The sequence below is a fragment of the Zingiber officinale genome, chromosome 5A, assembly GCF_018446385.1.
Source record: "Zingiber officinale cultivar Zhangliang chromosome 5A, Zo_v1.1, whole genome shotgun sequence".
Classification (NCBI taxonomy): Eukaryota; Viridiplantae; Streptophyta; class Magnoliopsida; order Zingiberales; family Zingiberaceae; genus Zingiber; species Zingiber officinale.
Genome location: NC_055994.1, coordinates 126954089 through 126970271, shown reverse-complemented (window position 1 = coordinate 126970271; position 16183 = coordinate 126954089). Strand labels below are relative to the sequence as shown.

At 38.1% G+C, this 16183-nt stretch overlaps 1 non-coding gene across 1 annotated transcript; it reads left to right on the top strand.

Annotated features, from left to right (window-relative positions):
- The first annotated feature begins 13814 nt into the window (after nt 1–13814).
- Nucleotides 13815–13920, top strand: LOC121983560. Its single transcript, XR_006112599.1, has one exon. It is a non-coding gene; the product is annotated as a small nucleolar RNA R71 (small nucleolar RNA).
- Nucleotides 13921–16183: the final 2263 nt, after the last annotated feature.

Here is a 16183-nt window from a genome sequence, read left to right as displayed (position 1 = left end):
GAATGTCCACTAATTAAGTAAGTTACTGACAACTCACTTAATTAATATCTAGCTCCAAGAGTAGTACCACTCAACTTCATTGTCATGTCGGACTAAGTCCACCTGCAGGGTTTAACATGACAATCCTTATGAGCTCCTCTTGGGGGCATTCTCAACCTAGATAACTAGGACACAGTTTCCTTCTATAATCAACAATACACACTATAAGTAATATCATTTCCCAACTTATCGGACATATTGATTTATCGAGCTAAACCTCACTCTTTGATAAGTCAAAGAAATAAACATTAAATATATGTGCTTGTTATTATATTAGCATTAAGAGCACACACTTCCATAATAACTAAGGTTTAGTTCTTTTACTAAGTTAGTACAAAAAGAACTTACCTAAATGGTCCTACTCAATACACTTAAAGTATATCAGTGTAATTTATTAGTCAAGATAAACTAATACTTAATTACACTACGACTATTCTGATGGTTTGTTCCTTTCCATCTTAGTCGTGAGCAACTATTTATAATTTATAGAGAACCGATAACATGATCTTCTGAGTGTGACACCACACTCCATGTTATCTACTATATAAATTAATTGAACAATTACATTTAATAAATAAATGCAGATGTTGACCAATGTAATTCTTTTATTTCAAAAATAAATGTTTACAAAAGCTAGGCTTTTAGTATACACTCCAACAGTCCTCCTCTAAATTGACTTTGCTGAACCATGTGGATTACTGCAAGCTTTATCTTAAAGTTGTTAGCTTCAATTGGTGGTCTACTGATACTAGACTAAAGCCTGCGTGCATAGGGTGCTGCGTAGTCTTTCAAAGGTTTGTTAGCCATGTCAGATGCTTGTTATTTTGCTTGGAGTCTTTCAAAGTTTCTTCTCCTCAGGAAAGTTCTATCAATCTCTGGTCGAACGACAGAAATTCTCCTAAAAGATTAGCTTTTCGCATGCAAGAACAAGGTATTGAATATTCTATGTGCAATAAGAAAATGAAGGTTGCTTTTTTTCAAAATAGATAGTATAATGCAGAAATAAAATTGCCGAAATGGAAAAAAAAGTAAAATGCAGAAAAAAACAAAGAAAATAAGATTTAGTCTAACTCAATATAATTATTGCTAATGTTATAAGCACATCCTTAGCAACAGTGCCAAAAATGTGTTACGTACCGTAAGTGCACGATTACGTCGTCAGTAATACAAAAGATATCAAATCCACAGGGACTGGTTATAAGCACTAGCTATCGCTCACGTAGAATTAGCTAAACTATCAATGGTTGGTAGTTATCTATTGAGAAGGAAAGATGAAACCTAGAAAGAAGATGAAAGAGCTAGAGGTAAAGTTGTTTATCTCAGTTTGGGGAGTATTCTAGGAGTTCAATTTTGTTGTGGTGTGTACAAATGTGTCACGATCTACCATTTTTCTATCTTCAATTAACGCGCCCTTATAGGAAGTTAGAGTCATTATCTCTAAGTATTGAATAGAGATGATCCCTGTAAAATCTTGTAACGGTTAACCCTTGTCACGAGGGCACTGATGAGGTGAATATCTGTCACATCCGCTAATCAAATTGTACAAATGTATTTTCCACTGAACCCCTTAATTTCGCAATAATGTTGTAGTAACGAGCCCAGGATCGCTCTCGAGGAACCAACAGTATGATGTAATTTAGGATTGTATTTTTATTCCTATTTTTGGGGTTTTCGATATAAAAATGGAATGGGGGGATTTAAGCTTGAATTTAAATCTAACAAATGAAAAGCACAGCGAATAAAGAAATTAATCTAATGCACAAATAAAATCTACCTATGTGCCAATAATCAAACCTTAACGCATTGTCACTCCTACATTGAGATTAAATTATTGACACACTTAAACTAAGGAATGAAATACAAGATGCAAATAAATCTGATCTACAACACCAATTAAAACCCTAGCTTGAATTTAAACTCTAAACACTTAACCAAGCAACAAATTAAAATTAAACTAAGCTTCAACAAGGAAAGAAATGCTAACTACTTGCATAAAAATATAACAAAACATAAAAGTAATCTGTTCTAAGTTACAAAACAATAATAAAAGTGAAATAAATCCTAACCAATCCAACTCACAACCAATCTGACCAAACTTCACACTCTTGCCGTCACATAAGAGTGCCAAAGTCGAGACCACCCAACTTTGGACCTCAATGGATCGTCTCAGCTGCGTATCAACTCAAGGAAGGTTCAACAACACCGACGGACCATCCCCGACGAGCTGAAACAACCCTAAACCCAAGAAAATGCCGAAAATCTGGAAATCTGCCATCCTTGACCTCTGAATCTGGAATGGGAGCTACAGATTGCGGATTGTGGTCGGATGAAGCTCAGCAACGCCGGAGGACCACCGCCGAACGTTTCTGATGGGAATCGGAGCTCAGATTTGGAGGAACACCTCCAAATTTGAGGTGAACAGAGAGTTGCCGAGATGAGAATTCTGCCGGAGAGAACACCCGCCGATGGCTCCAGATGATCGGGATGTGCTGCCGTGAAGCTCTACAATAAAGTTGAAGCTCGAGAGGTTGATTGGAGAAGGAATCGGGATCGAAATCCACCGGAAGAAGAACGTGTGACGCCAAGAACAGCGGAGGAGATCGACACTGGAAAACACTGTAGCTTCTGTGTTTTGAATCTGTTCCAGATCTGAACCGACGGCTGGGATCAATTTGGAGCTAAATCAACGGTGAAATTTCGCCTAAAATCTGATCCGAAGGTACTGATCTTGATCTAGGGTCTGGATCTACTCTCCCTTAGGTTGGATCGACCAAATCATCACTGGATGGCCCAGATCTGCCCTGTCTTCAATGAACGGTCCAGATTAATTCGGGCTGGATCAATGGCTAGATGAACTCAGATCTGGATCAAAACTTCTGGATCTTCATCAATGTCTCAGATCTGCTCCCCATTAGGTTGGATCGGCCAAATCTTCAACGGATGGTTCAGATCTCTCCTATTCTTGATAAATGACCCATAATGCTTCAAAGCTTTATCTTCTCGTTTGAACTCCGATTCGAGCCCAATTTCGGGCCAAATAGATCCAAATCCAAGATCCTTTGATGTCTACAAAATAAGAATCAAATATTAGCATCAAATAACACAAAAATACAATAATTTACAATTAGGTCCAAAATAGATACAATGCACAAAATATGATGTAACCATGATTTAAACCTATGAAATCAACATCAAACCATGCATATATGAATCAAAATAATGCAATGAAATCATGGTTATCAAATCCCCCACACTTAGTCTTGAACGTCCCGTGAAAGTAAAGAAAGCTCAAAATCATCTCCATAGAAAATTCCCTAGCAATATCTAAAAGATAGTAAAAAGAATTTAACTAAGATCATCTTAAGATCACCAACAATCATGAATACAATCCAAACAATAATCGGTAGGTATAGTAGTTTCAATCCAAATGAAAAATAAAACAAGATGCAATCTCACAAAGGATTTACCTAATCTATCTCTCACACTCAAGCATGTGTATAAGTGGAACTCACTCAATGCAACTCACAACATTTCACTACCATAAGCTTGCTTATTTTCTAATTCTCCACCACTATAAACATAGCATACATGAATCAAAAGGAATTTATCATGAAGAATTGAAATGGAAGAAAAAAGAATAATGAAAATGGATGAAATTGGCAAAAGAAAAGTATTCAATGAAGAAAATGAGAAGATGAGAGTATTGGAGGAATGTACTTGATGAGTTGACCATTTTGATGTGAAAAGAGATGAATACCATTTGTTTTTATCAATTCAAAATGTCAAGCTAACCTCCCCTCCAATTTAATAGCAAACCAAAAATCTTGATACTCTTCCTTCACCTTTGATACTCTTTTGATGTGCCACATTTTTTTCCTTTCCTTCACTGTGTTTACTGAATTTCCACTTCAATTCTATCACTTCAAAGCTAAAACCATCTCACAATAATTAATCAACAAGAATCCCCTCCCCCACACTTAAAATTTGGCCGTCTCGGACAATAAAGAACCACATGCTTTCCAATTCTTAACACACTTCAAAAACCACTGTTTACTCTGTTACTGCTGCAGAATTCTTTACTTTCTCTGCATATCCGAATACAACATGAACAAATAACATAACAAATTGGGCATTTAACTTGGATTAGTCACTGTCCAAGAAGTACATAAGAGAAGGTGGCACAAAATAGGATTGGTAGTGCATATTCTAAAATCTGAAATTTAAATTTGCAAACAGATTTTCAGAAATTCATTGTCATTATCACAACTTCAAATCTGATCAGTGATTCCATTATCCAGCATAATTCATTTTCAGAATTGGAAAGAAAGAAACACCAAATGATAATAAAAGAACAAAAGCTTCACAAAATTCTGTTTCAGCCAATGGCAGCATCATTTTTCTATTCTGTTTCTCTCTAATAATCTGTTTCCAAATTAATCTGTTGAACATGATCAACTGAATTGAGCAGAATTCATAGAATTGTAGCATAAAAATTAGATTCTGCAACTTTTTCAATCAACAACTACTTACAGATTTTCAATCAAACAGATTTTTACAGATTCTGTTCAGTTCTGTAAAATTCTGTTCTTTAGTGTCCAGAATCCTATACAATGAAATTTAAACACCACGTGAAGTTCTGAAAAATAGTCAATTGATAATGAATCAAAATGGCTTTAATATCAGTCATCTCAGATCAGTCATAGCCAGAAAACTTGGCACACGAAAATTGAATGTCCTACTTGAGTATCACCCTCTAATCTTTCCTTCCAACAGAACCTTGGAATTTATACTTGGCCGGATTTTGAAGAAACTGTAATACCTTTCAATATCTACCCAATTTACTCTCAATCTCAATTACTTTCTTACACTTCTTAGGCTTGGAGACACTGCAACATCAATTCCAAAAATAAGATCTATCTATTGCTGATGTCTCTACTCTTCCTTTGAATGAATGACCTCACTCGCAAATTTGAAGATCAGCAGGAATCAGAATCATAGTTCTATTTGCAAAAATTAGCTTCAACAACACAATTTGGCACACTAACACTTAAGTTGGTACATTCTTTCACTCCTTGTTTATCTTGTATACTTCATTTGAAGAAAAGTTCTATTATCATAGATGTCAAGGCTTCAACTTCCATTTCAAAACTTCCTCAAAAACAGCAACAATAATGTTTCAAAGACTGAGCTTTCACTTCACATAAGACATAGTTCATTAATATCCTAATGTTTATCACATAAATCCACAAGACAAGCTGAAAATTTCCGAAATCAGGTTCAATTCAAGGTCCCTTTCTGTTCTGTTCCTTCTTGCTGTTCCATTTCTACATTTAAACTTCAAAAGACTGAGCTTTTACCACTGTTCCTTCATGTGTATTTAACACTTGTTCCGTGGTTGAATGGAAAATAATTTCATCTATGTGATCTATGCAACACTTCCTTTTCCATACATTTCCTTTTCTTCCACAGATTTCTACATTTCTACAGCTTTAAAGAATTGTTCCTACTCTTCAGCCACAACTTTTGAAAACTCTGTCTAGTAAACTCATATAAGTCATAGAAACATAAAGACACCATTTGTTACTGCAAATCCCAAAGCTTCACTTAAACTTCTCAATAGTTTAAATGCTACTTCTTATTTTTGATACATCTTGGCACATAAACAATTCTGATCTTCTCTATTACTGTATTAAGTTTCAATTTTAGGAATTCTATTCTGTTCAAAGTTGTACCTACTGAGAATTTTCAGTTGGCGCATGAATTTGGAACTAAAGAAATCAGCAATTCAAGTTGTTAGCAGCACCATCTTTTTCTTTCCATTAGAAACTCAAGATCATTATTGAAAATCTGATTTCAGCAATCTGATTTGTTACTCAGCTTTTGGTACTTTCAGCAGTTTTAACATTTCTGATTTTGCCACTTGTTTGGTACACATTTTAAACCACTGTCCTTCCTTATCTGAATTCCCACAAAACACATGCTGTAATATCAGTGACAATAATGCTGATAAGAACAACTTTAACAGTTTGCACAAGAAATACAATCCAATGCAACAACCAACTTTATCAACAGCAGCCATTTCTACATCAATTTCCTATCTATAACTCCATAGCCAACATCCAAATCCTTCCTAATACTTTGTAGCTATCAGCCTTTCGAAAACCAGCAAAATTGAAAATGTATTAATTGCCTATAGAACTTCACATATTCAACTTGGTTTTATACTGCATTTCAGGTTTCCACCTTCAATTCCTTCCAATCGAAAAGTTCAGAATTCCAACAACAAAATGCAAAAATCAAATTCTCTGCTTTTCTTTTCTTCTTTTCTGTTTTCTTCCTCCCAATGGTTTCCTTTTTCAGTTTTTGTCTATGGCAGATTCAGACTTCGAAATTTCTGCAGGTTCTGCAGCTGGTTAATTCCATAATTCAGCAACTTCTCGATCCCTTGCAGCTATCAACCGAAACATGGCATTCTAAAGCTTCATTTGATACTCACATATATGCTACTGAACTCAGCTCCACATAGCAGCTTTTCCACCTGCTGCAATTATAGTCCAATACCCAAACTGCAGAATTGGTTTCAGTTTCTAGTTCTCAGCCTTGTGTTACTGTTTGGTATCAAATTCCCAGTTTTAAAATCTTGTAAACTCTGGAGCAGAAAGGAACGGTTGGATTTCAAATTTTCCATGAACAAATGGCTTTGAACTCCATTTCTGAAATCTGCAAAACAGCTCCAAACATCTACTCTGCACTTAGCAGTTTCTGCATTTTTCTGCTCACTACTTTTCTTCAGAATTTTTTTTTATCTGTTCTTAAAAACCTTTTGCTCATGATTAATACCACTCAAATACTCTTCAAATCTGAATTATTGAACAAAAAATTTAACTCAAAATTTGAACTTCCACTTGTTGTAAATTCAGTAACTAGACAAACTAGGTTCAATTATGATATTCTACATGTTATCTCTATACTTCTGAAACTATTCAAAACTCTTCAATTCCAGAAACTCATTTCAGGAATCACACTCACTCTGTAAATTTCAGAACTCCTACATCAATTATCAACTGCTTGTCTGTTACGCTCCGCAAGTGTACGGAAATGTCGCAAGTAATATAAAAGATTATCGTATCCATAGGGACTGGAATAAGCACTAGAAATGTCTCAATGCGAATTAGCTAAACAACTATCCAATCGTTTCAAAAGCAAAGTAAAGGTAAACAAATCTAATCTTAAAGATCAACAAACAAGAGTTTAGTGTTTTGGGTTATGATAAAGGGAGATTCTAGGAGTTTCGGTTTCTTTGTAAGATTTCTTGAATGTAAATGGTTCACCAATTCTTATCCCTCAATTGCCAAACATGTAGAAAGTTGCCGGTTCTCTCTTGCAATAGACAACCGGCTAAGGACTGAGAAATGTATCTAAATAGGATTAATTAGACATGAACCTACATTGTCCTTACACAGAAGCGCACCTATTACTATGCCTTCCTCGGATATCAACATAGAAGCCCACAACTCATTAATCTATCAAGATACAAGAAACTAATCACAAGATCCATCCTACTCTCTTGAATATTCTCATTTCCTCTTCAAGATTATCTCTCAAACATCCTTACACGGGCTTGCACCTGTCACGTGGATCCCTCGGATGATCGAGTGAGAGTTTATCTTTACAAAGTCCACAAGAAATTCAAACAATCAATCAAGAATGAGAATTAAGCACAAATCACCATTAATCATTCAAGATCTAATTGATACAAGCAAGACAATGTCATTGAAACAAGAAAATGGCAAATCCATAAGAGATTACATCAATCCACCATACAAATACTCCCTTAATCCTAGAATACAAGATCTACTCCATGAATCGAGGAAGAAAACCCGAAGAAATAGAAATTACAAGTATTTCTTAAGTCCCCAATCCAAGAAATCAAGAAGAGGGGGAAAGAGAAAACTTATCTACGAAGAAGCCTCGTCTTGGATCCAATCCTCGCTCCGAGTCGAAATCGTCGAGATCTCCCTTGAATGAAATCCTCCCAATATTGGGAGGAAACCACCAAATCTTGCTTTCTCCCAAAGGGAGAGATCCCTTTCAATTCATGAAGAAGGGTTTAAATAGAGGAGGAATCGGCCACACGGCCCGTGACACGGCAGTGTGAGATTCACACGGCCATGTCCATTTCCGGTCGTATGACTCCACACGGCCAGAACCCTCTGCTCTCTGGAAATGCTACGCGGCCGTGTGGTGCACGCTTAGTCTCTGGAAATGCTACACGGCCGTGTGGTGCACACGGCTGGCACTCTCTTTCTCACACGGAAGTGTAGATCCACACGACCATGTAAGGCTTCCGCTGGTTGGCTTCAAATCTTGACACGGCGTGCGAGGTTCACAGCCATGTCATCTTCCTCTTCTTTGGTGCCAAACTCCACACGCCCGAGCTCCATACCAGTGCATGGCCGGTACACGGCCCGGTGCTTTCTCCCTTTGCTTCCTCCAATGCATGCCCAAAGATGTAGATTCTTCACCAAATCGACTCTTGTGTACAGAAAATGCACAAAAAGCAGATCTCCGAACCAAAAGAGTAAATATGCTAAAAGGAAAGCTGGAAGTATAAAAATGCATAGATCAAGCATGCTCAAAATATGTAAATGTGCGTAAAAACATGCATAAAAGAGTATATAATCTACGCACATCACACCCCCAGACTTAAACCTTTGCTTGTCCTCAAGCAAAATGCTGCAGTCTAAATTCATATGTTCTACAACACATTCATAAAACCCAGTGCACTTTCCTAACTCTATCAAAAAGTTTCATTAACAAGCATGATCATGGAAACAAGTAAAGTATGGTTCAAGCATAAGAATCTTGTGCGCAGTGTAAAAGTAACTCAACACCCTTCAAGTTTCAATCCATGTCCTAGTCAAGTCGTCATCAAATTTGAATTCCTAGTGTTCCCAGTGAACGACAAGTAACCAGTGATAGGCACTTACTCACCATTCACTTGGTTCATATTTCTCAACTAACCCAAGGTCTCAAAGGTGTGCTCAATCTCAAGAGAAGCTAAGCAGTCATTTCCCCAGTAACCTAACTCGGTCTCAAAGGGGTGACTTGCTAGATTCCACTCATGACAACTGTTTTTTATATCCCTTATTATTCTTTTTTTTTTCTCTTTTTTTATAAGTGTTTGCATTGTGCAAAACTTATTCACAAATGTACTTTTAGCACACATGTTGGGATATTTTGATTTTTCCAAATGAGCTTTAATGATTTGAGCCTCATCCAGTAACCAAAATGAAAGTTGAGAAATCACCATGGAAACCAAGTACTAAGCAAACAAGATGAATCATGACTATTTCAATGACATCAACTATTCAAGCGTCAAGCACAAGTGTAGTGAAGATAAAATCCTTAAGGTTGAACCAAAACTAAAACTCATCACCATAAGATTCTTAGCTTATTAATGCTTCCCAAGATAGAAAAAAGAACTACACAAAGTTTACTACTAGCATCATTCGAACATCATGAATCAAGACAATAATCGTGCTAACATTTCACTTGAATCCAAGAAAGCATATAAGTGAAGATTTGATGTTCTCAAAAATTTTTTTGCCATGATTATTTCAAAAACAAGCAAAATAAAGCAACAAGCAATGAAAATAAGAACCAACATGAAAAACTAACAACAACTAAAAACTGAAAACCAAACTAAACAATACATGACACTCCCCCAGACTTAAACTTTTCATCGTCCCGATGAAATCAGTATGGTGGAGGAGGTGGAGGTGGACGAGGGAAAGGAGGTCTACGACGTGGTTGGCCAATAGGAAAATTAGGAAAACCTGGAATCTCACCCAAGGATCTATGATACTCATATAAAGCATCTACTTGTTGGCTAGTAAGCGTCATACTCTGCATAAAATCTCTCATCCTAGCCTGATCAGTATCATAATCCTGCACAAACTCAGCCACTTGACCTTGAAAATTCCTCGTAAACTGAAAATGATTTTGTACCTCCCTAAACTGATCATCAGATAAAGAGAAGCGCCCCTCCAACATTTTTCATTGGGAATCTTGCTTCTCATGAAGTGATTCTAGAGACGTACAAAAATCCGAAAAATCAAACCTAGAAGATCCCGTGCCATATGCAAAAGAATGCCTAGCAGGCTCCATAAAGCTAGAAGGCTGCGTGTGTCCAAATGACGAGGGCTCATGATGTGGCTCAGTGTCTCCAGGTATAGAAGGGTTATCCTCAGAATCTAACTCAGAAATCACCCAATTAGCCGGGTTACGAATAGTAGTTCGTTCAGGAAAAGGAAGGGGTAAAGGAGAACCACTCCTCCTAGGAAACGCGAAACCATTCTCATCCCGAACGATCATTTTCATAGCAAGACATGTATCAATGTCAATCATGTCATTACCATGAATTATTTCCAACCCATCAACATCAAGATTTAAATTATAAGCTATTCGGGTAATCAAACCACCAAAAACAATCGATCCCGATGATGCCCTAGCCGATCTCAATAAGGTTTGAACAAAATGAAAACCAGAGTCAAATTCAACCTTATAAAGCATAGCCCATAAAGCATAAAGCTCTATCTTTTTAACCACCCCATCACTCTCCCCCCTACCAAAAATAGTTTTACTCATGACTCTATGTAGATACCTAAAGATGGGGTTTTGCATATGGGAGGCCTTAGCTCTTGAAGGCTCATAAGGTTGATCTAACCCAGTTATTGCATTCCAAAAATGATTCCAATTAAACCTTGGATCAAACCTACGAGGGCTACCGGTGGTTATTCCGAAACAAGAATTAAAGTCACTAAATGCCCGTAGAAATTCTTGATTCATTAAATTAAAAGAGATTTTTCCAGAATAATCATCTTCATTAGTAAAATGGACATCCAATGAACTTAAAAATTCCAAAACAAGACGAGGATATGTAGGCAAATGTGTGTACATAATATCACTCCAATCCAAAAACCCAATCATCAAATCTACATCTTCCCTAATTCCAAGCATATCAAGAACAGTTGGGTCCATATATCTAGTACACACTATCTTTCTATTGACAAGAATTGCAAATCTAGTTACTTGATTATCATTTCTAAACACAATATTGAATTCATTGTCATTACCTTCGTTGCGTGAAGTCCTTTTGCCTTTGCCCTTCACTGGTTGTTTTCCTTTGTCCCTTGATGGCTCCTTCTCTTTGTCTCCACTAGATCCACCCCCTCCTTTGCGAAGTCTCTTCAAAATATTGGACATCTTGATGAGTTTAGAAAGGGGAAGAATTATCTAGAGTTGTGGAACTCAAAGAACAAAACTTCAAAGAACAAAAGATCTTAGGTTAAGAGAACAAAAAGTCCAAGTCTTAGAGAGGAGGAGAATCGGATCTAAGAGATCTTGAGAGATTAGAGAGGGGCTTTTAAGAAATTGGGAGAGAAAGATATGTTTTGGAGAGTCGGGGGTGTGCGGAACACGGCCAAGATCTGGCCGTGTGAGGTAGGAAGAAGACTTTCATAGTTCTCCTACACGGGCCGTGTAGATCTACACGGCCTCCCCATCTTTCCTCTCGGGATTCTTTGCACGGGCCGTGTAGATCGACACGGCCTCCCACTCTTCCTCCTCTGGATTCCTCGCACGGCCGTGTCTGGGACACGACCTCTCCATCCTTCCTCTCGGGATTCTTTACACGGCCGTGTTTTAGACACGGCCTAGATCCTTTTCTCCTCGGAAGATGCTACACGGCCGTGTCTGGATGACACGGCCTAAGCACTTCCCTTCTCTGCAACTTTTGCCTGGCCGTGTATAGCACACGGCCAAGCTCCGTTTTGCACCTAACCTGAAAACAAAAATCAAAAGAATGCATCAAACTAAAAGAGATTTGATGCAGATCAAAACTAACTAAAAGAACCCTTGGGTTGCCTCCCAAGAAGCGCTTGTTTAAGGTCTTTAGCTCGACCAAACTTTATCATTCGCTTCTTTTTCTCGCCCTTGGAGGACAGATATACTTTTCATTTTTGTTGGGAGATCTTCTCCCAACATCCTCCACCTCGTTGTCTTCTTCATTTGGTGGCCTTCCATGAGGATGGAAATTCCATTCCTCAAGTTTATAAATGCTTGACCTGCTACAAGCATTTAAAAGAGACGAGACATGGTTAGAGATATTAGATAAATCATATTTCAACTTTTCCTTACCAATTACCAAAGAAAGCTTATGATTTTTGACATCAATTATAGCTCCAGCTGTAGCAAGGAAAGGTCTTCCTAATATGATAGGAATCCTAGGGTCCTCTTCCATGTCCAACACGACAAAATCTGTGGGAATAACATTCCCATCCACCTCTACTAGCACATCTTCTATAATACCCAAAGGGTACCTGCAGGAATGATCGGCAAGTTGAAGTGCCATAGTAGTAAGTTTAATGTTTTTGAGACCTAATTTATTACAAATTGAGTAAGGAATGAGGCTAACACTCGCCCCCAAGTCACAGAAAGTTTTTTCAAAAAATTCTTTTCCTATGTTGCAAGGGATATAAAAACTCCCTGGGTCCTTCAGTTTTGGAGAAGTGTTCTTCTAAAAAATAGCACTACATTCCTCACTAAGCGCAATGGTCTCGACCTCTCCTCTTCTTCTCTTGTTTGACATGAGATCCTTTAGGAATTTGGCAAATCTAGGCATTTGCAGAATAGCATCGATAAGAGGTACCTCTACACAAATTTCCTTAACTTTTTCTAGAAAATTGCCAAATTCTTCATCTTTCTTGAGCATTGTAAGTCTTTGAGGAAAAGGGACAGCTTTGCTCTGATGGTTCAGTGGAAGAGTTTCTTCAATCTCAATGGTACTCTCCTCATTAGCTTGAATCTGATTTGATATAGGAGGAGAGAGCTCTTCTTCTTTTTGTATCCCTTTTGAAGCAGTCACTTGGGAGTCTCCCAAGGTCCGCCCGCTCCTAAGCTCAATCCTATTGCAATGCTCCATAGGATTCACATCAGGTTTTCCTGGAAGTTGTCCTGGTGCTCTGGATGATGAGGAAGCTAGTTGGGCAATTTGACTATCCTGGATCTTTTGATGCTTTTCAGAATTATCCATTCTCTGGATGAGCTTTGCTATATCTTGCTTCATTTCATTCTGACTTGAGATAATTTCTTCAAGCATCTTTTCAACATTTGACTTTGGTAAGCCTTGAGAAGATAGATGTTGAAAATTTTGTTGCCCAGCTTGAAAATTTGGTCTTGCCCCCATAGCTGGTCCTTGATCTTGATTGTTTCTATAAGAAAAATTTGGATGACTCTTCCATCCAGGGTTATAAGTATTTGAGTATGGGTTGTTCTACCTTTGATTGTAACTCATGATTGTATCACATTGTTCAAGTTGATTGATTTGTGCAGTGATAGCTCCCAATGGACATGAGTCATTTGAATGCTCTGAACTCCCACATACTTCACAAGATGTACTAATAGCATTGACCATATTAGCACTAGTCCCCATATTCTCAAATTTCTTTGTAAGAGCATCCAATTTTGCAGACAAAAGAGTGACTGCATCTACATCAAACTTCCCTGATGCTTTAATTGTTGGGTTTACAGAGGAATAGCCTCCACTTCTTTCATTTGCCCATTGATGATGATTTTGTGCTACACTTTCAATGATTTCTTCAGCTTCATCTAAGCTTTTGTTCATAAGTGCCCCTCCAGCAGCTGAATCAAGGGACACTTTGGTATGATAATTGATACCATTATAAAAAGTATGCAACACTAACCATCTTTCCAACCCATGTTGTGGGCATTGTCTGAGCATACTATTATATCTATCCCATGCTTCAAAAAGAGATTCTGAATCAGTTTGCTTGAAGCTTGCAATTAAATTCCTCATATGAGCTGTTTTGCTTGGTGGATAGAACTTATCAAGAAACTGTTGCTCACACTGCTCCCAAGTGGTGATGCTATTAGGGGCCAAAGAATTCAGCCATTGCTTTGCCCTATCTCTTAGAGAAAACCCAAATAATAATAATCTAACTGCATCTGAAGGAACTCCATTCATTTTCATGGTATCACATATTTCATAAAAGACCTCTAAGTGTTGATTAGGGTCCTCATGAGGTCCTCCACCGAATTGGTTCTGCTGCACCATAGATATGATTGCGGGTTTGATCTCATAGTTATTATCTTCCACTGAAGGTCTTGAAATACTAGATCGAAAACCTCTCGCATAGGGTGCTGCATAATCCTTGAGTGGTCTATTCGCCATGTTCAAATGTTCCTGTTCTTCAATTTGCCTTTGCAGAATTCTTCTTTTATGGAAAGTTCTATCAATCTCAGGGTCAAAAGGAAAGAATTCCCCTGCAAAGTTAGATCTTCGCATACACAAGAACAAGATAGCAGATGGCAATTCGACACAAAAAGAAAAATAGAAGGATCAAAAATGCAGAATTGAATTTGTACAAAAAGAATTAACAAGAAGTGAAAGTTATACAAGAAAGTAAAAACAGAAATCTACTGATCAGTTACAACTATGCAATATGAAAGGAAAACAAATGTTTAGTTTAGTCTAACTCAATTGATAATTCCTAATGTTATAGCGCAGTCCCCGGCAACGGCGCCAAAAACTTGTTACGCTCCGCAAGTGTACGGAAATGTCGCAAGTAATATAAAAGATTATCGTATCCACAGGGACTGGAATAAGCACTAGAAATGTCTCAATGCGAATTAGCTAAACAACTATCCAATCGTTTCAAAAGCAAAGTCAAGGTAAACAAATCTAATCTTAAAGATCAACAAACAAGAGTTTAGTGTTTTGGGTTATGATAAAGGGAAATTCTAGGAGTTTCGGTTTCTTTGTAAGATTTCTTGAATGTAAATGGTTCACCAATTCTTATCCCTCAATTGCCAAACATGTAGAAAGTTGCCGGTTCTCTCTTGCAATAGACAACCGGCTAAGGAATGTATCTAAGTAGGATTAATTAGACATGAACCTACATTGTCCTTACACAGAAGCGCACCTATTACTATGCCTTCCTCGGATATCAACATAGAAGCCCACAACTCATTAATCTATCAAGATACAAGAAACTAATCACAAGATCCATCCTACTCTCTTGAATATTCTCATTTCCTCTTCAAGATTATCTCTCAAACGTCCTTACACGGGCTTGCACCTGTCACGTGGATCCCTCGGATGATCGAGTGAGAGTTTATCTTTACAAAGTCCACAAGAAATTCAAACAATCAATCAAGAATGAGAATTAAGCACAAATCACCATTAATCATTCAAGATCTAATTGATACAAGCAAGACAATGTCATTGAAACAAGAAAATGGCAAATCCATAAGAGATTACATCAATCCACCATACAAATACTCCCTTAATCCTAGAATACAAGATCTACTCCATGAATCGAGGAAGAAAACCCGAAGAAATAGAAATTACAAGCATTTCTTAAGTCCCCAATCCAAGAAATCAAGAAGAGGGGGAAAGAGAAAACTTATCTACGAAGAATCCTCATCTTCGGATCCAATCCTCGCTCCGGAGTCGAAATCGTCGATATCTCCCCTTGAATCACCCAGAAATCCTCCCAAGATTGGGAGGAAACCACCAAATCTTGCTTTCTCCCAAAGGGGGAGAGATCCCCTTTCAATTCATGAAGAAGGGTTTAAATAGAGGAGGGAATCGGGCGCCACACGGCCCCGTGACACGGCCGTGTGAGATTCACACGGCCATGTCCAGTTCCCTCTCTGCCAAAGCTGCACGGCCGTGTGACTCCACACGGCCAGAACCCTTCTGCTCTCTGGAAATGCTACACGGCCGTGTGGTGCACACGACCACAGCCTGCTTAGTCTATGGAAATGCTACACGGCCGTGTGGTGCACACGGCCACAGCCTGCTTGGTCTCTGGAAATTTCACACGACCGTGTAGATCCACACGGCCATGTAAGGCTTCTGCTCTGGTTGGCTTCAAATCTTGACACGACCGTGCGAGGTTCACAAGGCCATGTCATCTTCCTCTTCTGTTGGTGCCAAACTCCACACGGCCCGAGCTCCATACCAGTGCATGGCCGTGTGAGGCACACGGCCCGGTGCTTTCTCCCTTTGTTTCCTCCAATGCATGCCCAAAGATGTAGATTCTTCACCAAATCGACT